Source organism: Herpailurus yagouaroundi, unplaced genomic scaffold (assembly GCF_014898765.1).
Source record: "Herpailurus yagouaroundi ecotype Mexico unplaced genomic scaffold, PumYag 142, whole genome shotgun sequence".
Lineage (NCBI taxonomy): Eukaryota > Metazoa > Chordata > Mammalia > Carnivora > Felidae > Herpailurus > Herpailurus yagouaroundi.
In genome coordinates, this window is record NW_024412397.1 from 24,631,706 (window position 1) to 24,655,780 (window position 24,075).

The window sequence follows — 24,075 nt, forward strand, 5'->3', positions numbered from 1 at the left end:
TCACACATAGGTAATGGAAAACAAAACAGAGAGAAAGAAGGGCTGGACACCAAGAGAAGGAGTTAGAATTATTGGCTCATGAGTTGGGAGCTTCCACTGGTCTGAAGGCCAGTCGTGCCGTTGGTTTGTCTATTGAGATCTTTCAAAGTGCACGGTGAGGGGTAATGGCATTGTTCTGACTCAGAGAGAAGGGGGGTTTCTGTCCTTGGTTCTACATGGGGGGGCTGTTTCTTCTCCAGCCCCGGTCTTCAAAGGTTTGTATCTGTCGAAAACTTACTGCCCCTCAAGTACTCCCTGCTCCAAACAAGGAACCAAGCAGTTTCCCTATAGGAGTCACTTGGCAGGTCCTTGAACCCTTTCCTGGGCTTTTCTTTATCTTCAACTCTTGTGGGACTCTCGTGTTTTCCCAGCCCCATTTCTTATTCATGACAGGCAGGGGGCTGCAAGCCTTTAAAACACTCTCATTCCTAAGTCCTTTGCCCTTCTCTCACATTGCCTTTCATCCACTGGCTCCATTTAAAAAGGAGCTGCTTAATTAACTTCCCAGGCCATTTTGGCTGATTAAAACTGTCCTTGCTCTGGAAGAGGCTGTTGCATTTCTCATAACCGTGGCAGTCAGAAACCATACTTGTCCCTCTTCTTAGAGGAGAATCAATCTCAGCATTTTATGAGGTGCTCATTATAAGCCATCTCTCTGAAGTCTGATGCCAAGCTGGAGAAGCTCCTTGAAATCAGGAATGAGGGGCCAGTGGAGGGCCAGATACCAGAAACATTTGAGCTCTGAGCCCTATGCTGCCATGTCCCAGAGGTGTTATCTTGAGCAACTCACTTAATATTTCCGAGCCGCTTTCCTCCTTCGTTTGGGGAAAAATGGTGACAGACCAAGACCTCTAACATTTACCTGTGCCTTACGCTTCCTCTTCCGATGCATCAAACAGATGCCGCAAACAGACACCGCAAACCACAAACTGTAAACCACAAACGCCCTAAACAGATATAAGGCTTGTTTAATGGGGCTGCCCTTGGCCACACTGGATGAATAACCGGCAACAGTGCATCTTCTAAAGTCACCAAATTCTGCATCGTCACCTAGGTCAGCCTGCTGCAGCTTCATCAGTTTCACTGGAGCCTAAATTTCGCCAGGTGCCAAAAGAGATATCTTAAGTCAACATGACTGTGGCCAGATCCAGCCTTTGGGAACATCCGCCACAGGCAGGATAAGGCAAGGACATAGAATCAAAAGGTGGGAAGCCCAGGATCCAGTTTTTATGGTATTATTAGTTAGTTGTGGGATCTTCTCTGTACGTCTAGTTCCCCAGACTCTCCCACTGAAGAGAGTCGCTGTGAGATAAAGTCCTAGACGAGAAATGACTTAGCTATAAACACAGGAGACAATATTATTATAATGGTTTTACTGATTCATCCATGAAGAACCAGACACCCACTTCCCTATGGTTCAAATGAATCCAAAGCCAGCACAAGGCCAACTGTTGTACCAAGAGTTTGAATAAGCATTGTAACTTTTATTATTTTCTTAATTCCAGTGTAGTTAACATATGGTGTTGTATTAGTTTTCGGGTGTACAATATAGTGATTCCACAATAGTAGACATTACTCAGTGCTCATATTGATAAGTGTAATCTTAATCCCCTTCACCTACTCTAGCATTATCACTTTTATTTATTTTTAAAAAATTTTTTAAGTTTATTTATTCTTGAGAGAGAGAGAGAGAGAGTGCAGCAGAGGAGGGCCAGAGAAGAGAGGGAGACACAGAATCCGAAGCAGGCTACAGTCTCCAAGCTGTCAGCACAAAGCCTTATGCCGGGATCGAACTCATGGACCATGAAATCATGACCTGAGCTGAAGTCGGACCCTTAACCGACTGAGCCACCCAGGGGCCCCGCATTATCACTTTTAGAAAGAAAAACCTAATCAGGGAAAGAGCCTTGATTTTGACCTCTAGTGTCAAGAAGAATTGGTTCATTAAAGGCACAAAATACATATGGAATTGCTAATCCACACTAGAATTTTCCCATATGATATGACAGTGTTATTCCATTCCAACGATACATGTTTACCTTTTAGCTCCAATTTTAACATTGCAGAAAAACCCATTCGTTGCTACTGAGAAAGTTTCTTCATTAACTTGTGTGAGGTGTTCTGAGTTGGGTCTGCAGGACTGCTTACAGAGCCCTGAACTGTCCACTTCCTGGTCAGCTTTGACCTGGTGGGCTTCATGCAAGTGCTTCAGCAGTTGATGTGAGAGCTCCCGTTATCCCTCTCCTACATGATGCCCAAGTCCATGAGTGGATGAGCTCAAATCCCCTCCCAGAGAAAAAGGTACTATCAGGCTTGGGTAAAAAATGTATTTCCTGGTGGTCCCTCCACCAGCTGAAAATAGCAAGTTTTTATGCCACTAATTGAAATTCATAAAAATACCTATCTTTGTATCTTAACTTCACGACCGAGGCCATTATTAAGCTACTAACAGATGCTTTAGTCCCAAAATTGCTCCTTCCTCATCACAGCTGTCACCTTGCCCTGGGCATTAGGACAGGCACTTTACAAGCTGGAAGTGTGGAACAGAAGGGAAGACACTGAAATACAGGGCATGAGTCTGGCTTTGCCACCCCTTTGCCATTCTTGGACTTCGAATTTCCTTCTTTCTACAAGGGAAACAATCTCACTCAGTGTTATCTTGTGGAGCTGCCATGAACATGAAATGTAATAACCCATATTAAAACTCTTTGAAAAGAACAAAAAGCTCTATAAATACACTGGCAATGCAAATTTGCAGGTGAGAGGACAGCCACACGGAACAACAGAAGCTCCAGTTGTGAATTCTCTGTTAATTGCAATTTGAACGCCTATACCCAATGCTCTCAATGCAATTAGAAAGAAAACGGTGCTCAGGAAGTAAGAACGAGGTCAGATGGATGGACTGGAACAAAAGAGAGAACCATTTTCCAGCTACAAGCAGTTGGAGAAGTGCACTGACCATGTTATTTGGACCTGAACAGCAATCCAAAAGGCTCTGGATGTACCATTATCATGACAGTTAGAGCTCATATTTTTCTACCACTTACGGGGATACCTTTTCATTCATTTCTCCAATTTTTTCCCTCCATCCATGTCTGTCTGTCTGAATCGAGTTTGGGTTAGATGCATCAAGTAATTGTTAGGACCAAGGCCATGATTCCTGAAACTATGGGCAGTCCCACTGAAGAGGCCAGGGCAAGGGGCCTGGACTGGCAACCAGCCAGAGGACCCATGTTCAAGGGCTGCTCCTCAACCATATTTTCATGTTGGGCTGACCCTGCTATTCCTGAACACGTCATGCACGCTTGGTGTATTTAACAGACAGTCTTCTTCAGATATCCCTAGATATCCAGGAATGGTATATATGTTTTTCTCAGCAAGTGGACACATGAATGTTACTGTGGTTGACAGACCCCTAATCTAGCCACCAACAACTTCTCCCAACATTGTATGTGCATGCTGCCCACACATTAAGAGGTACAGTCTATTTTTCCTCCCTGTGAGTCTGGGCTGCCCTTGTGACTTACTTTCACCAACAGAAGGTGCTAGAAGTGATGTTTATTCCAGGACTCTTGGGTCATAAGAGAACCGGCAACTTCTGCTTACTCCTTCTATGTAGAAGTCTGGCTACCCTGAAACCACCATGCTGTGAGGAAGCCAAGCCAGACATAGAAAGAGATCACACCGAGGAGCACGGAGGTGTGAGGAATGTGAGTGAAGCCTTCTTGGATCTTCTGGTCCAGCCCAACACAATCAGCAGCTGAGAACAGCCAAATGAGTAGTCCCATTTGATGCTTCATGGAGCAGAAGAATCAGCCAGCCAAGCACTGCTCAAATTATACAACTGTGAGAAATAGTAAGTCATTGTTGTATTAAGACACCAAGTTTTGAGGTGGTTTGTTAGGCAGCAGTAAATAAATGAAAAAGAATGTCTCAGAAAGAGCACTCAGAAATACTGACGTAAATGACATCATCAGTTATCTAGACAGGGAATTCCAAACCCTTCTGTGCAGCAAAGAGCTAAAATCTTTTATTCAGCAGCGGTCTTGAGAGGCTAAATAGTCTTTTATGTGCTCCTACTTCCCACTTGGCTTGCTTAACACTCTTGGGAAGTACCCACCACGCCTCCATGCAGGGGCTACAACTAATGGGATGCTGGAAGGCTCTGGTGGTAGAGACTTGAGAAGCCTGAGCCCCAGCTCTCACTCTTGACCTTGTGAATTACTCCAAACTTTGGGCAATGCATTCATTCCCTGCTACCCATTTCCCGTCTATGACATGACGATGGTAACACCTCTCCTATTTTCTCAACAGGTTTCTTGGAGTAGCCGAATGAGGTAGAGGGTGTTAAACGAGCGTTAAAGATATGATGAAATTTTCCTACCAGCTATTTCATAGCTTTAATTTCTCAGATTAAAATGTTCACAGTAAACATCATGAAAAAGAGAAAGAGAAGCCACAGCACCGCCGCCCCCCCCCCCCCATGACCTAAGAACAAGACTTCCAAGATGGCGCCCAGAGTACAGCAAACTTCACTCAGGGACAAACAGCAGATGGGATCTGGATAAGAGCAGCTTTGCATTAGCCAGCCAAAGTTCAAGGGAAGTCCCCTGGGACAGCTAGCCAAACATTTTTAGCAGCCCTGTCAAAAGAGTCCAGTTGGGCATGTCATTAGCAAAATGTCTGGGACAGCACTCAGTGAGGCATCCAGGTCATGTCTCTTTGGACAGCATTTCTCTTCCTCTGACCAGCAACCAGGACAAACATGGACAGTGGGTCATGCCCACTACTTTCTGTTCTTACCCACCCTTTCAATCTGAGGCAGGCTGCCAGCTCCCCACGCTGCAAGCTGTTGTCATATATACCATGTTGGTCTAAAGCAGCAAAAGCCACCTTGAAACGGGTGACCTGTCAATCTTGATGCCATTACCTCAGAGCACAGACTGTTCATAGATGCTGGTCGTCAGTCTAGATCCCTGTCTCCCCCAACCGCAGCACACTCACGGCTTCCAGGGGAGCCTCTAACTCAGCCAATGGGGAGACCCCACAGCCTGAGAGGAAAGGGTACAGCAAGGGAGACAGAGCCTACAAAAATCTGTTAGTCTCTCTGGGTCATGATGAGACCTGGCGGAATCGATCTCCTCAAGAGCCACTTGTTGGAGATGGATCAATCACGACGTGATGAAGAGCCCTACGAGACGAAACCACAAATCAAACTTTCATTACCAGATGAAGTGAGAAGTACCACAAGCGAAATCCATCAGTGTTGACTCTTGTCTCAGATGGGCCAGGGCAGACGAGAACTTGCTCCCGCCAATGCCTTTTGCACTTATTCCTACTGTATGCGGCCCTCTTCGGTGAACACAAGTTCATTTTGCAGGCACAACTCCTTCACCACTGCAGCGGGCAAGGAGGGGCCCGCTCTGTTTCAGAAACTCCTATCTCTCCTTAATGCCCAGGAGAGGAGCCATCCTGAGGCCACTATCAATTTATGTTTTTTTAATGTTTATTTTTGAGGCGGGGAGCAGAGAGAGAGGGAGACACAGAATCCGAAGCAGGCTCAAGGCTCCCAGCTGTCAGCACAGAGCCCGACACAGGGCTCCAACTCACAAGCTGTGAGATCATGACCTGAGCTGAAGTCAGACGTTTAACTGACTGAGCCACCCAGGTGCCCCATACTATCAGTTTAGAAGACTGCCCTAGGTAAGCCCCCAAACTGAAGGGCTGGGAGGTGGGCGGCTGGCCTCTGACTTGGGTCTGTAATCTGTTCTCAAGGTAGGAGCAGGAGAGGGAGGCGTGCCTCCTAGGTAGAACCAATGAAGAAAAACCCAGAGCTCCCCAAAAGATACACAACCCGCAGAGGATCTCATCCAAGCTAAGTCGGTGGGCCTGCCCCACTCATTTCCACACAGACCCCTCAAGGCTGCCCTTGACATTTATTTTAACTCACTTTTCCTTGAGAAACAATCTGTGTAGGGGGAACAAAGAATGATCGCCTGGTTCCCTATAAAAGCACACAGTAAATGTTCAAAAAGCCAGTTAAAGCACTTATTGGAAACAGCTCTGAAAAGTCTGAAATACTGAGCAGAGGCAGAGGGTGATGCAACGTCCCTGTGGCCTGGTCCCTTCCCTGGGTGGGCTCCTGTGTCTGCTGCAGGCGCACACCGTCCTGCCAGGCCGTTTTTCCAGCTTGCAGGCAAATCTGATCATGTTACTCGGAGGACTGGCCCCGGGATCTGGCCTCTGCCTGCTTATCCAGACTAAGCTCTCTCCCTGCCAAACACCCTAAACCACGCGTGCTCCCCATGCCAGCCTCGCTCATGTTCTCCCTCACCTTTGCCCATGACGTTCCTGGAACCCTGCTCCGTGTTCCTGACCTGGCAAAATCCTATTCCTCCTCCAAGATTCCACCCTCCGAGATTCCTGCTCCCGGAAGCCACCTCTGAGCCACAATGCCTCCTGTCCATGAGCTACCATGGAAGCCCCGGGCTGGGAGGTCATTTTAATTCCCCATCTTATGACCCTTAGGTAGACTCACAGCAATCAAATAATGTCCTTTCTCTAAACAACGCTGGTGCCATCTGTGTCCTTCCTTCTAGAGCAGTGGTTCTCGAAGGGCAGCAGCAATCAGCACCACCCCAGAAGATGTTAGGCATGAAAGTTCTTGGGCCCCAGCCCAGTCCTACCCCATCAGGAAATCTGGGCGTTGCCCCGGCAATCTGTAGCTTAACTCTTCTCCAAGGGATTCTAGTGCACACTCAAGTTTGAAAACCGGTGCCCGGGAGCCTTCAAAGGCCACTGGGAGCAGTTCGGATTCTGCTCAGTAAGCTCTGCCTGGCAAGGTCCCCTTCTCCGGCATGGTGGAGCCTCTCCACGGCTGAAAGCAGCTGCGTTCACTGGAGCCAGATGCGGAAATACTTCCCCTCTCTGCACCCCTTGGACTAAACAAGAATCACCTAGGGCACAAAGGAAGCCAGGCAACTCACGAGAGCGGTGCTTCAGGGAGCTCTCACTAACCCTGAGCAGTGGGCGGGCTCTTGCAGCGGCTGGCTGCGCGGGACAGAGTTCACCTCAGGCGAAATCCATGGCCGGAGCACCTTGCTCTTACAGAAGCCGCTTTCTGGCTATTTTTCTCCAGAGGACAGTGTTAGACACACATCCACATGACAGGCAGAGCCGCCGCTCTTGTGACAAGTAGATAAAACGGAACAGAGCAATTAGGGAGACCCTGGCTGTCGGTTGCAGCTGAACATGCCACTGATGGCCACAACCAAGGCTACGGTGGTGAGATGAACGTGTTAGGTTTTGTCGCCCACTCCACGTCAGACCACTGCGTAACACATTCGGGCCGACGGGAATGTCCAAAGAACCAGAAATGGACAACTTTTTAGCACTGACTTTTCTTATAAGCCCTTGGAGCTAGCTTTCCCTTCATACTTTATATTTATTGAACACCTGCTATGCACGGAGTAATAAGCCAGGTCTCACTCACCCGTGAATTACAACCTTAGCTGCATATCAGAAACAGACAAGGAGCTTTGAAAACATTCGGATGTCTAGTCCCAAGCCCAGACCAATTCAACCAGAATCTCTGGAGCTGGACCCAGGCAACAGCATTTTAACAATTCCCCAAGGGATTCCAATGTGCAGCCAATTCAGGAAACAGTGGGTTTTGTTGTTGTTGTTGTTATTCTTTTTTTTTTTTTTTTTTTTTTTTTTGAGAGAGAGTGGGGAAGAGCAGAGAGAGAGAGAGAGAGGGAGAGAGAGGATCCCAAGCAGGCTCCTCACGGTCAATGCAGGGCCCAACGCAGGGCTCCACCTCCTGGACGGTGAGATCGTGACCTGAGCCAAAATCAAGAGTCGGACGCTTAACCAACTGAGCCACCCAGGCACCCCTGGGGAACCATGGTTTTAAATATTGATGTCTGGATCCCACCCCCAAACCACAAACATCAGTCTTGAGGGCTGGAGCTTGGGCATGTGCGTGTAACACACACACGAATGGAATTTTTAGACATCCATTATCACAACATCGTTTACAGCCCTGCCTATTGGAGCTAGTGTGAACTGGCTGTATGAATCTGACAGGGAATGGCACAAAAGGTACATAATTCATAAAAACGGCATTCTCACTAGTGAATCCTACCCTCAGGGCTCCCATAGTTCTCACACTTTGGGTACCATCTCTCTCTCTGTCTGGAATGTCTCTGGTTTTCCTCTGGGTGCCTTCGGACCAAAAAAAAAAAAAAAAAAAAATCTTTCCAGCTCCCTTCTCAGCATGTTTGAAAACTGGAAATGGCTTTTGAGGGTTAAATGCCCAAGGTTAAATTTAGGAATTAGAGGGCTCTTTGCTCTCTGCTGAAGAAGAAGGTAACTTCTCGGTCAGGTCTGAGCCAGACATGGCTCACATTTTAAGAAACTAATAGGTAAGATAGAAAATACTATTATTCCTCATTTCACAACTTTGATGCTGTATGCCTCGATCTGCCCAATGTGTGAGGGTGATTTTTACTCAAACGCAAACAAATGTGGTTGGGATACTTACCATCTACTGTGAATCCTTTGGTGGAAATGCTGATGCTTATATAACAAGCATGCTTTAAAAAAAGGCACACCTGCAAAATCATTAAAACTTAGAAAAATCAGCCCAACACCTCCTCCTTTTCAGATTACCTCTGCACAGTTTTAATTTAGTGTGACCTATTTTTTTTGCCAGCATTGACCATTTATCTACATGCCTGATGACCAAGGGAATCATTCTCTGTAATCACTGTTGTATCAGGAGGAAGGCTGGGCTGGAAGTTAAAAGACATGGGCTCTGTGTCCCATGTCATCTCTAATTCCCTGTGTGATCCAGAACAAGTTATTTGATCTTCAGGTTCCTCAATTATAAAGCAAGAGAATAAGTTCTTGCAAAGATGGTTTTCTTCCAGTTCAAACATCATGTGGTTCTAATTGGCTTGTGGACAACGACATTAGCCTAGTGGAAATGACTAAGAGTATTACTTTGTTTTCCTAAAAATGGATAATTATTTGGGAGAAAGTACCTTGGGTAACCAATTCCCTAAAACAAAGATTAAGTAACTAATATACACACCATACTGTCCCAGATGTGGTAAGGAAAGAAGAGAGATGGCCTATGCTGATAAAATTAATGAGGAAAACAATCTTTAACCATGATTAAAGAAAATGAAACAGATGTTATGGTATGAAAACAGAGAGGAGGCAGCTTGGAGCATTTAGAAAAGCCTGTCCAGAAACAATAGTAAAGTTCTTTCTATTAAAGTTTCTAGGATGGGTTGGTGGGTTAAGCATCCAACTCTTGATTTCATCTCAGGTCATGATCTCACGGTTCATGAGTTCGAGCCCCGCGGTGGGCTCTGTGCTGACAACGTGGATCCTGCTTGGGATTCTCTCTTTCTCCCTATCCCTCTGCCCCTCCTCTCTCTCTCAAAAGAAATAAGCTTAAAAAAAAAAAAAAAGTTTCTAGTAAAGTTAGGGTTAAAAGAACACTGAACACAGCTTCTAATTCTGGACTTCCCAGGTAGTGATTCTGTTGCATAAGACAAGCCACCCATCTTCCCCAAGCTCAAAGCTTCCCATCTGCCAAGTGGGAATCCTATAACACGGACCCAACATACTGGACAGGCCACTGGGAGGCACAAAGAAAACACCAGCATTACAGAGAGGGCTTGATAAAATGCTGTCTAGTGGAAGGTACACAAAGCTGGGGAGGACCTACTGAGCATGTGTCCCTATCGATTTTGATCTGATGATTTCTAAAAACCAGAATTTCTGCTGAGAAAGGCGTCTAGAGATAAAATTCAGAACTGATGGGCTATCCTACACAGTGGCTTCTTTTCTTTCTCTCACCTTCTTAATTTTCCCCTTATTTACTTACTAAATAAAAATGTGTTTATTGTTTTAATTAAATAGTATAAAAAGGTATAAGATAAAAATAAAAAATGCCTTCCCTCACCCCTCTCGATCCCCAGGTGCTTCTTACTTTACCACGACTAACAACAGCTTATGTATCCTTCCAGAAAAAAGCTGGAGACTGGTTCATGATCATAATTATACATGTACACGGTCTTGTATCTACCCCCTCTATCTACAGCTAGACACCTTCTTTTCTAGGTATCTATTACTGGAGAGGAAAGATCTTATTTCAAATAATCTCAGTTTAAGGCCATACAGTTTTAGATTACTGAAATCTGACATTGCTTTTAGTGGTGATAATTAAATAATGCTATTATTATTTCTTACCAATAGGAAAGGGGAACAGAACAAGGTTATTTAATATGCTATGGAAGCCAATTCTTGAATTCAGGAGTGTAGAGGAAAATGCCATATTGTTTTTGGTTAAATAAGAGAAAAGTCAGCCCTGAGAAGACTGATAAATACACCTTTGGTTCTGCAGATCTGCTTCTGAAAAATGGAATAGAGAAGTCAATGATTTTTTTATCTCCTCTTGTTCCATACATTCATTTCAGGTTCACTTTCAAAGAATGCTCATAAAAAAAAGAGGGGTTTTCAGCATTAGCAAATTCACTGAGTAACTTTTAAAGAATGAATGTATACGCAAAAATTTAAAAACAAGACTTTAAGCTATTAGCTAAAGCAATTTAATAAATTAAAAGCATTTTCACATTGGACACATAACTCCCTGTCATCCTTCATCCAACAAAATTAACAAGGACCCAAGGTTTTTTTTATTTGTCTTTAATCTCCATTCAGCTCAAGAATATGGTAACGTAGAGAAAAAATGAACAGTTATTTAGGCCATGACATGCCCAGGACTATTTACCAGACATACTCTCGCTCACACTGTTAAAAAATGGTCTCTCTCCTTACTCCTACATCCTAAGGTTCTTGTCATTTCGATGGCACACATTTCACTGGCTTTATTACATAGCAGATGGGTGGGACTGCTCAAGCCCCCTTCGACTCCTACACAATGGGTATTAAAACTCTGTAATAATGGTCAAGACATTTCTCCTTTGCTCTCTTCCAATCTGGAAAGCTCAAAGCAGTCAAGTGTAGTTACTCTATTGTTCTGTATTTCTCACCTCCTCTTCCAAAGTGGTTTACTACAATCATCTTCCTGATTCTCCTCTTACAAATAAAATCATTTTCTATTTCTGAATTTCTCTCTCTTTTTTTTTTTTTTCCTGCTGAAAGTGCTATAATGCTTTGCTGCTCTGAGTCGTCTAAAAATGTCTGAATATTTGGTAAAAAGTGCCATTGCCACCACACAGAAAAGGCAATGTGCTGGTCTCTATGACAAGTACAGAGATTTGCTTGGCTAACTTTGTCTGAACTCCCTGCGGTTCTCACATATGTTACTGAAATCATAGCATATTATCTCTTATTAGCAGACAAAATGGTCTCAAAACGGCTGGAAAAAAATTAAATTCAAATAAATGGGAAATCTGACAATAGAAATTTTGAGGCCTTGATGGATCTCAAAATACCTACAAATCTTTAGAAAAAAAAACTTTAAGAGCCTACGTTACTGATAAATAAAAGAAATTTGGACTTGCACCTGACATGAATCATGCTGGAGGAATTAATTTACTTCTTTCAGGCTGAAGAGTTTTCAGACATCATGGTTCATAAATTCTTATGGCCGGTGGGGCTTTATAGTAACTCTGCCTCTAAAAATAATCATGGGAGGGTACATTTTCTGAGAGAATAGAAAATTTGCTTCTTCAAAATTAATTAAGTCATTTATCGTTTTTTCCAAAGGGATCAGTCACAATCTAGAACTACCTGGGAATGGAACCACAGATTTGTTCTAAGGGACGGTTATTAAAGCCTAATTGGAGGATTTCTGTTTCTGGCTAAGAGTGGACTGAGTTATATATAATCTTTCCTATGGGTGAACTGCTATCAGATTAAAATAAAAATAAGCTGGATAAATCATCGTGGAATACCAAAAATGCCTCATGGTATACAGTGGTCTCCCAAAAGTTGGTGGGGATACCCTCCCGCGAAACAAGCCCTTTCCAGAGGGGCAGATCCCTACTGGCACAGTAGGGATCTTTGCTTTACCCAACAGCTACACACCTGAAGAGTGAGAGTTGACTTGTGGTTTCCTGGGCTGATGACAATTTTCTGAGAGGACAGCTCTGAGGTTCCCCAGGGAGAAAGGTCCCCCCAAATAAAAATAACAGCCTCCTTTAAAACAAGGCAATGGATGCTCTGGGAAGGTAAGTGGAGTAAGGTGGTGGAGAGGGATTCCCACCATTCCATGCCTCTCTGCCCAACCTTTTCAAACTTAGCACATTGTGTTTTTTTCACCGTAAAATGCTCTGGCTTTAGGAAAGTTGGGAAAAACAACTCTGAGAGTTGGAGAAAGGTAGGGGGGAAATACATTTGGCTAGTGAGCCTGAGAACACATGGAAAAGCATGTGACTTCTAAAAGCCAGAAAGGATTACATAAGCTTCTTTTGAAGCGTTAGATTCCACACAAGTCCCCAGAAGGGCCACCCCGACTCCTGAGCCTGGACACGAATAGTTTAGTCTCCACAAGGACTAGCCCTGGCCATGGGTGAAAATTCTGCTTCCCATATAGAATTGTTGGGCACCATGTCGGATGGAAGAAATCTCACCTAGCTAAAACACAGTCTACTTGTCTTACTTCTTAACAGTTGCTGGAATAGAAAGCATCGTCTTCCCTTACTATGGCCTTTGGTCCTAAATTCACATCTTTCTGGGGGCCGGTGTGGACGAGAAGGAAGAAGCCAGATGGAGACTGATGACTGATGGGGCTCCAGATGCCATTCCTGCAACAGCTTTCGCTGCCAGGTCACCTGCCTTATTAGGAAAAGCCTGAAGGATTAGTCTCCTCTACGTAGGGAAATACATCTACATTTAGCTTGGGCCTTTGCAGGAATGTATTCATCCCAACCTTGGCTTTCCAGCTGTGACCAGGACATACTGGGAGTGGTGGAGAAAGTTCTCTGGTCACGGGCAGGCAAAGGGCAGCAGCTGTTTTGTGCTCCTCTCCTGTCAGTCTCTAAGGTAGTTCAGACTCACTTCTGCCTCCTTTCCGGCAGTGGTGAACTGGGTAACTGGAACTAAACTTCCCAATGAACACAACAGAGAAATACGGACAAAATAGTTTTTAAAAAACCTCTCCTAAAAGCACAGAAGAGCTAACAGGATGGGGAGGCTCTTCGAATGTAAGATCTGGAAGAAGGAGGTCCAAGGACGTGGGCCTGGGGATGAGGGGCCACTTTTACCCGATCAGAGGGACTGTTAATCCAGTCAGACGAAGGGAGGAAGCAGAGCAGCCCTCTGGCCACCTTATAGGGTCAGGGGGCCAGGGCATCCCTAGGGCTAAGACCTGGTAACCACTTCATACTTACGGTGGGGACGCTAGGAATAAGAGAAAGCAAAAACAAACTGGTCTGATTTCATGTGACGTGGGTGGGCTAGAAAATCTCAAGTCCCCAGAATGATCCAGAATTGCCGGTACCCCAAACAGCCTGAAGAAGCTGTCTAAAATCCTCTCTAGAACTGTCATTTTTGTCAGCACCACTCAAAGCCTCAAATTACTGCATTTCATCAATCTTTTTTTTTTTAATTTTTTTTTCAACGTTTATTTATTTTTGGGACAGAGAGACACAGAGCATGAACGGGGGAGGGGCAGAGAGAGAGGGAGACACAGAATCGGAACAGGCTCCAGGCTCCGAGCCATCAGCCCAGAGCCCGACGCGGGGCTCGAACTCATGGACCGCGAGATCGTGACCTGGCCGAAGTCGGACGCTCAACCGACTGCGCCACCCAGGCGCCCCGCATTTCATCAATCTTAAATATCACTAATTATATGACTGCACTACTATTTCAGGTACTGGTGAAAAAGAAAAAGAAAAAAATGTTAGGTACCTACTATTTTAGGTACCACCTATAAATGTAGGACTCCGTCAACTGTAAATCACATCTGAATTTCAGAGATTAAAGGGTGACGAAAGATACATCTTAAAATTGATGAGCTGATATTCATGCAAATATTTCTTCAAAACAATATCTAGCACACATTCAAAGACAATCAGGCACATAAGGAGATATAACATAATATGAACCAGCATGATAATCAGAACAAATCACAGACGGAAAAAACAGCTGCGTAAGTATTCCAGATGGAAAAATTATGACACACAAAATGGAAAACAACTGTACTTACTATGCTCATGGAGATTCAAATTGGGCTTAAAGAGTTCAAAACAAGGAAATAGGAACTATATAAAAGTACCATTAAAGATCTAGAAAAAGAACTAGAAATTCTAGAATTGATATTCAGTAACTCAAATTAACAATGTGAGAGATGGATTTATCTGCAGATTAGATATAGCTGAAGAGACACGGTGTGATTTAGAAGACAGGTCAGAAGAACTATCAGAATGTAGCTAAGAGATATAAAAAAGGTGGAAAGTACAGGAAAGAGGGTAAGAGACATTAAAAATATAGTAAGGAAATTTAAGACAGTAAAATGACCTTGCAATACAAAGTTCTCCCAGAAACAGGCAAGGGAGTTCAGAGGAAGTTGCTAATAACCCTAAGCTCAGCTCCCTCAAAGACCAACTACACCACTGAGGCAGGTCACCTTAATGAAGATCCAGAGGTAGAATAACAGCGGTTAAAAGGTGCAATATTGTGATTTATAGGAAATACGTATTTGGCAATTCAGATGACCAAAGCCTATTTCTCACACATAGTTGGTCTTCATCTACAGCCACAGTTCCTGGTTCACAGCCCCTCAAACCTTGGAAATTTCCTGAGCTAGAAGAGCAATGGGAACATCTTTTTTCATAATATTTAGCCTCTGTCCTCAGTTCCTGAAATCACAGCGAGCCGAAAAGGTGAAATAGGTCTCTTGGTACTCACAAAAAGCCCCACTCTTTGCCACACCTGGGTAGGTGTTAAACAGGTGACTCTTGGAAAGTACCTAAGACTAGGGGCTGGTTGCCAAGACAACTAACCATGAATACAGGGATGGAACTTTCAGTCCTACTCCCTGACTTCCAAGTAGGGGAGAGGGGCTGGAGGTTGAATCAAGCACCAATGGCCAATGATTTAACCTATCATGACTATGTAATGCAACCTCTGTAAAATTCCAAACGGAAGGAGTTCAGAGAGCTTCCATTTGGGGAATCTGAACGCTTCCATATTAATCACTGTGCCTGGCCCCAAACTCAACGAGAAACTCCTTTGTTTGGGACCTCACCCTATGTATCTCTTCATCTGGCTGTTGATTCATACTCTTTAATATCCTTCATAATAAACCAGTAATCCAGTGAGTCAACAGGTTTCCTGAGTTCTGAGCCATTCCAGCAAATTAACTGAAGCCAAGGAGCGGGTAGGGGGAACTTCTGATTTACAGCCAGTCACTCAGAAACAGAGGTGACAAGCTGGGCTTGCAATTGGCTTCTGAGGTGGAAGGTAGTCTTGTGAGACTGAGCCCATATCCTGTGGAAGCTGATGCTATCTCCGGGTAGATAAGTCAGAATTGAGTAGAACCATAGGACAGCCAGCTAGTGTCCAAGAATTGCTTGAATGTGTGGGGAGAACACATTGGTTCTCAGAACTTTTGGGGATCAGAACTTTTTATTTTATAATCATTTTTAATTTTTTTTATGTTTTATTTATTTTTGAGAGTAAGAGAGACAAAGGACGAGTCAGAGAAGGGCAGAGAGAGAGAGAGAGAGAGGGAGTCACAGAATCCGAAACAGGCTCCAGGCTCTGAGCCATCATCAGCACAGACCCCAATGCGGGGCTGGAACTCACCACGAGATCATGACCTGAGCCGAAGTCAGTCGCTTAACCGACTGAGCCACCCAGTGCGTCCCTGATCAGAACTTTTTAAAAAGAATATGCAACTACAGTTATTTTACCTTTCTGTGCATCACTCTCCTCATGTGTGAATGGATATAGTAAAATAGTTCCCACTTCACAAGCTGTTGTAAGAACCGAGGGTTAACAACTGTGAAGCACTGACTCTGTGCTCCGTGTATGTTGGCTGATACCAAGGGGATCGAGCTCCCTGTCCACCCAACCTTACTTCAGGAACTCAACAGGCAGCTTCACCACTATGAACAAAAAGAGTTTAGCCTAAAACACAAAACTGGAAACGTTGGAACTGTGGAACATTAGGGTTGGACAGAACTCTTCATAGGATATCCAGAAGCTCAAAAGTTTGTCTTTCCTTTTAAAAAATGGGTTTTATATATGCAGATCAATTTCTTAAACCACTAACCCCAAACAGAAAAACAGATAATTAACAAAAGATACAAACAGGTAATATTACAGAGAAATGTTTAGCTATAGTGGTAACCAAAATGCAAGTGAAAGCAATAGTGACATATTTTCCACTTATCAAATTGATAATTCTTAAAAAATCAAATACCCTATGCTACCAACGATGTGGTAAAATCATTTCCATTTTTGGAACGCAATTGGTTAGCATGGTACATTCCACTCTTGGTTGAGTAGTTTCACTACTTGGAAATGTATACCAAGAAAACAATCCAAATTGTAGAAAAAGTATGGACACAAAGTTGCTCACAGCAATGATACAGCAGTGAGAAACTGGGAGCAAATGATATTCACTAATATTGAATTGTGTAGCCTTTAAAAGTTATGTTTAACTGGGGTGCCTGGATGGCTCAGTCCCTTGAGCATCCGACTCTTGGTTTTGGCTCCAGTCATGATCCCAGGGTCATGGAATCAAGCCCCATGATGGGCTCCATGCGTAATGTGGAGCCTAATTAAGATTCCCTCTCTCTCTCTTTCTCTCTCTCCCCTTCTGCCCCTCTCCCCTTCTCTCTCTCTCTAAAATACAGTGAAAAAAATTTCTTTAAAGTTATGTTTACAAAGAGTTTGTAAAAACATGGAAATTGTTATAATATTAACTAAAAAGATATGAATTACGATCATATGTACAGTATGATCTCAATTGTGTTTAAAACTTGAGCTGAGGGAAAAAACACTAAAGCATAGCAAAAATATGATTGGGTCAAAGGATCATGGTAGGATTTTTAAATTTTTCTTGCTACTTCTCATAATGCATATATAGTACTTTTCTAAATAGGGAAATAAATGTGTTTTTTTCTAATTATTTACTATAAGGCCATTATCAAAGAGCATTAAAGGAAGGTTTTTTTTAATTTAAAAAATTTTATTGAGATATAATTGGCATATAACATTATATTAGTTTCAGGTGTACAATGTAATGATTCAATATTTGTATATACTGTGAAATGACCACCACAATAAGTCGAATTAACATCCATCACACACACAGTTGCAAATATTTTTTTCTTGTGGTGAGAACTTTTACGTTCTACTCCCTTAACAAAACAACTTTCCAATACACAATACAGTATTATTAAGTGTAGTCACTGTGCTGTACATAAGAAGGTTTGTCAAATAATCTCATTTCACTAAGTCAACTGTTGGCACTTTCTCCTGGTTCTTTTCAGTACAACTCATATGCACACATACCTTTGGCATAGGTGAAATCAGTGTGAATTAATGATTAGTTCCACCAGGATTAGATGACCCGGAAACTCTTCCTGCCAGGACCTCCCTCCACTAACACGCTCTGGCAACCAGGAAGTCGGAACAATTTTTCAGTAACAATGAGTGTCAAAGGGGACAGCGCAAACTCTTCACCCCGAACCCAAGCTTAGCAGTAACCTTTGTGCAACCCTGGCAAGCCACCTAACTTCTCTCAGCCTCAGTTTCTCCGTGCATTCAATGACACAAGGAGAGCTGCTCACTGCTCACTGCTCCCCCAAATCCCTTGCAGCTTTAAGCTCTGTGATTGTGTGTAGATTTGACCCAAAATCTCCAAACAGGTCTTGACTCTTGAAAAACTTTGTAAAAATCAAATCCATGTAAACACAAATGGAAAACCAGCTATTTTTTAAAAAATCCCTCCTATAATAAATCTTCTCGTAGCGAGTCTTTTTATTTTTGTTAACTCTAGACACTGACATATTGACAGTTCAGTTTCACATACAACCAGGCCCATTTACATACTATGGCAATAATCATAGCACGTTCTATTCCTCACTGAAGGTAGGTCGATTTAAATTAAGGAAAAAGATTGTGAATGAATGAAAAGTCTGAAATATAGGGATTTTTGTTTTGGTTTGTTTTATTAAGTTTTCAAGTACTTCGATTACTTGCCTCCCCCCCCCGCCCCCAAAAGGTATTTCCTACCTAGCCTGTTGCAATGCAAGGAGAAGTCTCATCCCAGTCTTGGGTATTCCAAAAAAGAAGGCTGAATCAATGAAATCTTACGGTAAACTCTCCACATACCATTATAATATACTGAAAAAGAGTTTCATTCGCTTTCTGAATCAATAAACTTGGGCACTGGGCCAACCTCACTTACAATGTGCATGAAGTTACTTCTGTCCACGAAGGGAGCTCACACAGCTTCCTGCTAAACTTGAACCAACCTTGCCCCAGGTTCCATCCTACAAAGATGCTGCTGATGCTAATGCTGACCCAGAGTCGCCGAAGCTCTGAAAGTCTACTTCTGAGGACAAACGGTAACAGAAGCACAGGCCACCCTGCATTTAGCAATTGCATCCTGATCCATGCTCTCTAGGCATGCCAAGTCTTTGACAAGCTTCCCTTAGCTCCTGCCATCATCGGTAGAGGCAAGTCTCTACCTTCCTATCCCTGCGGCCACAGCTGTCCCGTGGCTCCTCAAATCTTTCCAGAGACAGCTTCACTTAAAGCTAATGAAACTGAAACCCCTCTTGCACAGGACCCTTCCAATGCCCCAGCAACGCTGTCATCTGGTCATCTTGTCTTTTCCTTAAAGGTGACCCTCAAATTACATAAGCATCCTGTCCCATCAGAACTGGATCCTCTCCCCACCTCCCTCCCCAATGCTGCTCACCAGCCACTGCCCAAGCAGCGGCTGGGACGACCCTGTGGGCAATGGTAGCTCCCTGTGGCGGTTCTGCTACCCATATTTCTGGCATATTAATCAGCCATGTGCTAGGGGAAGAATTTGAGTTTTGCTTTTTTTTTTTTTTTTTTTGCCTCAAAAGATTGACTTAACATAATGGGCAGATTCGACTATGTGGGATGACAAGAGATGCTTCGCTGACTTATGAAATTATTCATATGGAAAGTTCTACAAAGTTAACTTCACATTTACTAAGTCACCTTGACCAAAAAGAACCAAGTTACATTAAATCAGGCCTCTCCCAGAAAAGTAGGAAGTTATACAGAATGGTATGTATTAACTAATACCCCTTAAAACAGTGGTTCTCAGTGCCTGGGTGGCTGAGTTGGTTGAGCATCCAACTTTGGCCCAGGTCACGACCTCACCGCTCATGAGTTCGAACCCCGTGTCAGGCTCTGTGCTGACAGCTCAGCAAAGAATGCTTCGGATTCTGTGTTTCTCTCTCTCTCTCTCTCTCTCTCTCTCTCTCTCTCTCTGCCCCTCCTCTCCTCCCGCTGTCTCTGTCTCTCCCTGTCTCTCTCAAAAAGAAATAAACATTAAAAACAAAACAAAACAAACAGTGGTTCTCAATCAAGAGTGATTTTGCTTCTCAGGGGACATCCAGCAACAACCAGAGACATTTTTGACTGTCATGATTTGGGGTGGGGGAGGGCACGCTACTGGTATCTGCTGGGTAGAGGCCAGGGATACCGATAAACGTTCTACAATGCACAGGGCAGTTTCCCGTGACCAAAAAATTATTCAGCCCACAGCATCGATAGCACTCAGGCTGAGAATCTCCGCCTTAAAATAGTGGGCATGTATAGACAGGTAAAGAAGCAAGGATTCTGCTTGGAAAACGATTGACCTTTAAACACTAGAGCAGGCAAAGGCCAGGTTGACAGACAGTTGAGGCGGGGCGGCGATCTGACTTTAGCCACCACACCATGATATGAAGCATGGAAGGCTCCAGATCTTCATGGGTCACACGGGACTGCAGAGACCCTTGCCAAGAGTGGCTACACGAGGAGGTGTAGCATAATCTCAGGAGCACCAGGAAGGGGATTTTTGCCTCCCCAATCACCTCCAACACCCACTTGCCTGTGCCTGAAATCCTCTCCCGGCGGACAAAGCCTTTCATTCCAATGAGGCTTACAGCACAAAGACCCCCCGGAAGGGAGGACAGTGACCTACATTCATCTTCAAGAGAAAGTGACTGATGACAGATTGTTTTTCCCCTGAGTTTCCATACAGGGAAAGGCTCTGAGCAGCTGAAAGTGGTAAGCGCAAAGGAAGCAATAATGGGCCCGGATGAGGTAGGGAAATGGTGAAGTGGGCGAGACAATGTCCTGAGATAAATGTCCTCTACAGATAAGCCTGAGCCTGCAGGGAGGGAGGGATGCAGAGAGAAAAAAAGAAGTCACATTCTTAGCCTTGGAGAAGATTACAATCAAGTTCAGCTCAGGTGAAAAAACGCCAGGAATGCTCGAAAGAATGGCAGGGATCCAGCACCATCCCAGCAGTGAACAGGAGACAAAGGTCCTCGCCGGCCCTGAGATCACAGGGAACCCCAAACTGTGCCGGGTGGAGCCCATCACCCCCCACACCCAGCAGAGTCCTGGACACAGAGTAAAATGCTCAGGCAGCATTTCTTTGTTGAATGAATGGAAACTATTCTAGATGAAGAAGGATCAAACTACTGGCTTGTTTCCCTTCACACCTCTGCTTACACCATTTTTCTCAATTTGGGAGGAAGCCTTGGTTTGAAGTCTCTTCTGCCCCTGTGAATCCTATTCCATCTCGCAAGGTCAGTTTTTGTTTTCTCTGTACATTCCTGATTTCGGCCCCTGTGGGGTTTTCCTCTGCTCTTCTCTTAGGTAAAGGAGGCCTGAAGCCACTCACCTAGTGCTTATCACATTTCCTATGTATCTTTTATAATGGGCCTCCTTTCAGGAAAGATTTGAGGGGGGCTTTGGAGTTCATAACAAAAAATATGATACTGTTGTTTAAAAAGAATTTAAGAGAGGGGCGCCTGGGTGGCTCAGTGAGCTAAGCGTCCGACCTCGGCTCAGGTCGTGATCTCACGGTCCGTGAGTTCGAGCCCCGTGGCCGGCTCTGTGCTGACAGCTTGGAGCCTGGAGCCTGCTTCGGATTCTGTGTCTCCCTCTTTCTCACTCCTCCCCCGCTCATGCTCTGTCTCTCTCTTCTCAAAAATAAATAGACATTAAAACAATAACAATAAAAAGAATTTAAGAGGGAAACTGGAGATAATTTGGGAAGAAAAAGAGCACTGTACCAAGAAGCTGGGATCAAGCAGTGCCCAGGAATTGCTGGAGCCCAACACACTAGACATAGAGCAGTTCTCACCATCCGAGAAGAGGAAAGCCACAACACCATGAGCACAGAACTTTTTTTGACATTAAATTCTAGGAGGAATTTGCTCCTGGCTTTTCAAGTTTGCTGTGCAAGCAGACTTTTTATGTGTTTATCTCAAGAACTCTGTTAAGTCCTTCATGACTGGGGTGCCTGGGTGGCCTAGTCGTTTAAACGCCCAACTTTAGCTCAGGTCATGATCTCACAGTTGGTGGGTTCAAGCCCTGAGTTGGGCTCTGTGCTGACAGTTTGGAGCCTGGAGCCTGCTTTGGATTCTCTCTCTCCCTCTCTCTCTGCCCCTCCTCCATTCACACTCTGTGTCTCTCTCTCAAAAATAAATAAACACTAAAAAAAAAAAAAAGTCCTTTATGACAAAGACTACATCTTAGATTATATCTCCCTGATAGCAGCCTAAATGAAACATAAGTGCTCAAAAATTTGCCAAGAGACTGATGGCCCACAGTTTTCTTGACAATCTGGATATTCCAGTGCGTGTCAGGATCCCAAGATGATCAGAGTAATAGAGTCATCATATCTCTTAGCAGGAAGGACCCTCAGACCATTTGATTCTTTCACTTAGCCCCTAGCCACCCAAATGACGGGATTTTAAAGATATCCTCACCCCACCTGTTGTCACCAATTTGGAACTAGGAGTTGGAAGGTCCAGGCTGGACCTATCTTTGTGCCTTCTGCCACCCCCTTCATGGTTTATTTAGTTGGTTGTCCATTTGTCTGTCTTTCTGTCCTCACCACTGATTGTCTATCCCTTTGACTATCAGGACTTTGCCCTATTAACCTTTAATTCATTGCAGTAACTAACTAGCATGGTGCTTTGCACAAAGGAATTGACAACCTCTCCCCCACCCCAAGCCCCTGGCCATGTAAATAAAGTGAATTGGAAAGGGGTCCCAGAGTAGGCCTTTGCATTATCCTGCCCTGCTCCCCTCCAACCCCTCAAGCTCTAGTATAGAAGACAAGCTCTTCCTACCCCACATGACAAGCAGTCCAGAAAGGGTAAAATGTAGGCTACTAAAGGAACTGAAGACTGAAGGGTCCAAAGACACATTCTCTCCTCTGTTTCCATATGTCTCCTAAAAGTAGGCTGGGCAATCCTTCAGAAAACACACACACACACACACACACACACACACACACACACACACACAAAACCTTTGTACACACAAGGTGTTCAGGAGATACCTATTAAAATAAGGTCACAGCACAACTACCTTGAAAACAGGAAGCACTCAATAAATATCTGCTAAATTGAAATGTTTGTAACACATCTACTTCGTACCTAGTAGATGCTCAATAAATACCTTTAAATTAAGACGATCCTAGGACTGCTGCCTTGCACATAGTAGGCCCCCTGTAAATGGCTATTAAATCTCATAGTGGTAGACGCTCGCTCCTCAGAGAACTCGGGCAGAGGTGACATTAGTCAAATCCCAGGCAGAGATCCATGAATGGAAATGCGCGTCTCGAGGTAGCGCTTTTGAGAGTGCTGGAGAGGCGCGTGACAGTGCGCGGCCGCCGCGCAGAGCGCGCTTTTTCCGGAGCTGCGGACGCACCGCCTGCTCTCGGGCATTGATTAGCGATCGGGACCCACTCCCCACCCAGGGGCGGGCAACGGCTGCCGCCTCCACTTGTCACTTCGGGGCTGCACCTGAAGCTCCCGCAACGGCCCCCTCCCGGGGCACCCGCCCACCCAGGCTTCTCGGATTCCGGAGAGTTGCGGGCAGAACAAAAGCAAACGCCAGCCGGGCTTCCGATTGCTTTCCGGTGGAGAGCAGCCGGGGAAGAGGCTGGGGGAGCTGGCCCAGGACCGGGCTGCGTGGTCAAACCCGACCGGCTGCCGGCAGCTGCCCGCCCTCCCCAGCGGATTCGGGCTGGGGATTGCCGAGCCGGAGAAAGCGGCGGGGCTGCCTCCCTCCCTCCCAGCTCTCCCGGGCACCCCGAGCCCCCGCCCTGGGGCCGCGAGGGGCAGAGTGGAAGCCTCAGTCGGGTGGGGCGTGGGGGGCGCTATAGTAACCCCTGAACGAAGCGCGAAGGCGGCTAGGGGAGAAGATGCTAGGGGACTGGGGCAGACCCCACAACCAAGATCCCAATTCGAACTCGCAATACGAACCGCCCCTCGGAGCCCCCAAACGCGCGGAACTGCCCGCAGGGGTGGGGTCCCCCCCCCCAGCACCCGGTCCCTAAATTCTCCTGCACTACACACCCCCCGGGGACGCCCAGTGGCAACCTTCCCTTCGGAACCGCAGATCCAGGGACAGCCCCCGCGCGCGGTCGGCCGAGGAAAGGGGTCCTTGAGCGCGGCCGCGTCGGTCCCGCGGGAGACACCCCCCCCCCTCGGAAACTCGCTAGTTTGGTATTTGCTTGGTTTTCCGTTGGGTTTGGGTTTTTTTATAAAGGTGAGGTGGGGGTGCAGAGAGAGCGGGGAAGTAGCATTTCTTCCCTTCGCCCGGCTTCTCCAGAACCCGCAGAACTCCGAGAGGGGCAGGCAGCGGGAGAAGAAAGAAAGCGGAGGGGGAGCCACTTACCCAAGGCAGAGCCCGAGAGCGCGGCGGCCCGGGCTCGAGAGACGCCTTTGTCTGCGGTCGCGGCGCCGGCGCGCTCGGCCAGGCGGGTCCCAACCCCGGCGCGCCGCGAGCTCCCGCGGGCGCCCGGACAGCCCGGCTCGCGGCTCC

General features: G+C 45.3%; 1 protein-coding gene across 2 annotated transcripts in view; it reads right to left on the reverse strand.

The window, feature by feature from the left end:
* MAPK4 (mitogen-activated protein kinase 4) overlaps nt 1–24,048 on the reverse strand; it is a 152,274-nt gene extending 128,226 nt beyond the window's left edge. Inside the window, exon 1 of one of the 2 annotated variants that reach the window (XM_040478820.1) lies at nt 23,929–24,048. The gene's annotated coding sequence lies outside the window, so the exon portion shown is untranslated. The remainder of the gene's footprint in view (nt 1–23,928) is intronic. The other variant, XM_040478819.1, reaches the window with a different exon arrangement.
* Nucleotides 24,049–24,075: the final 27 nt, after the last annotated feature.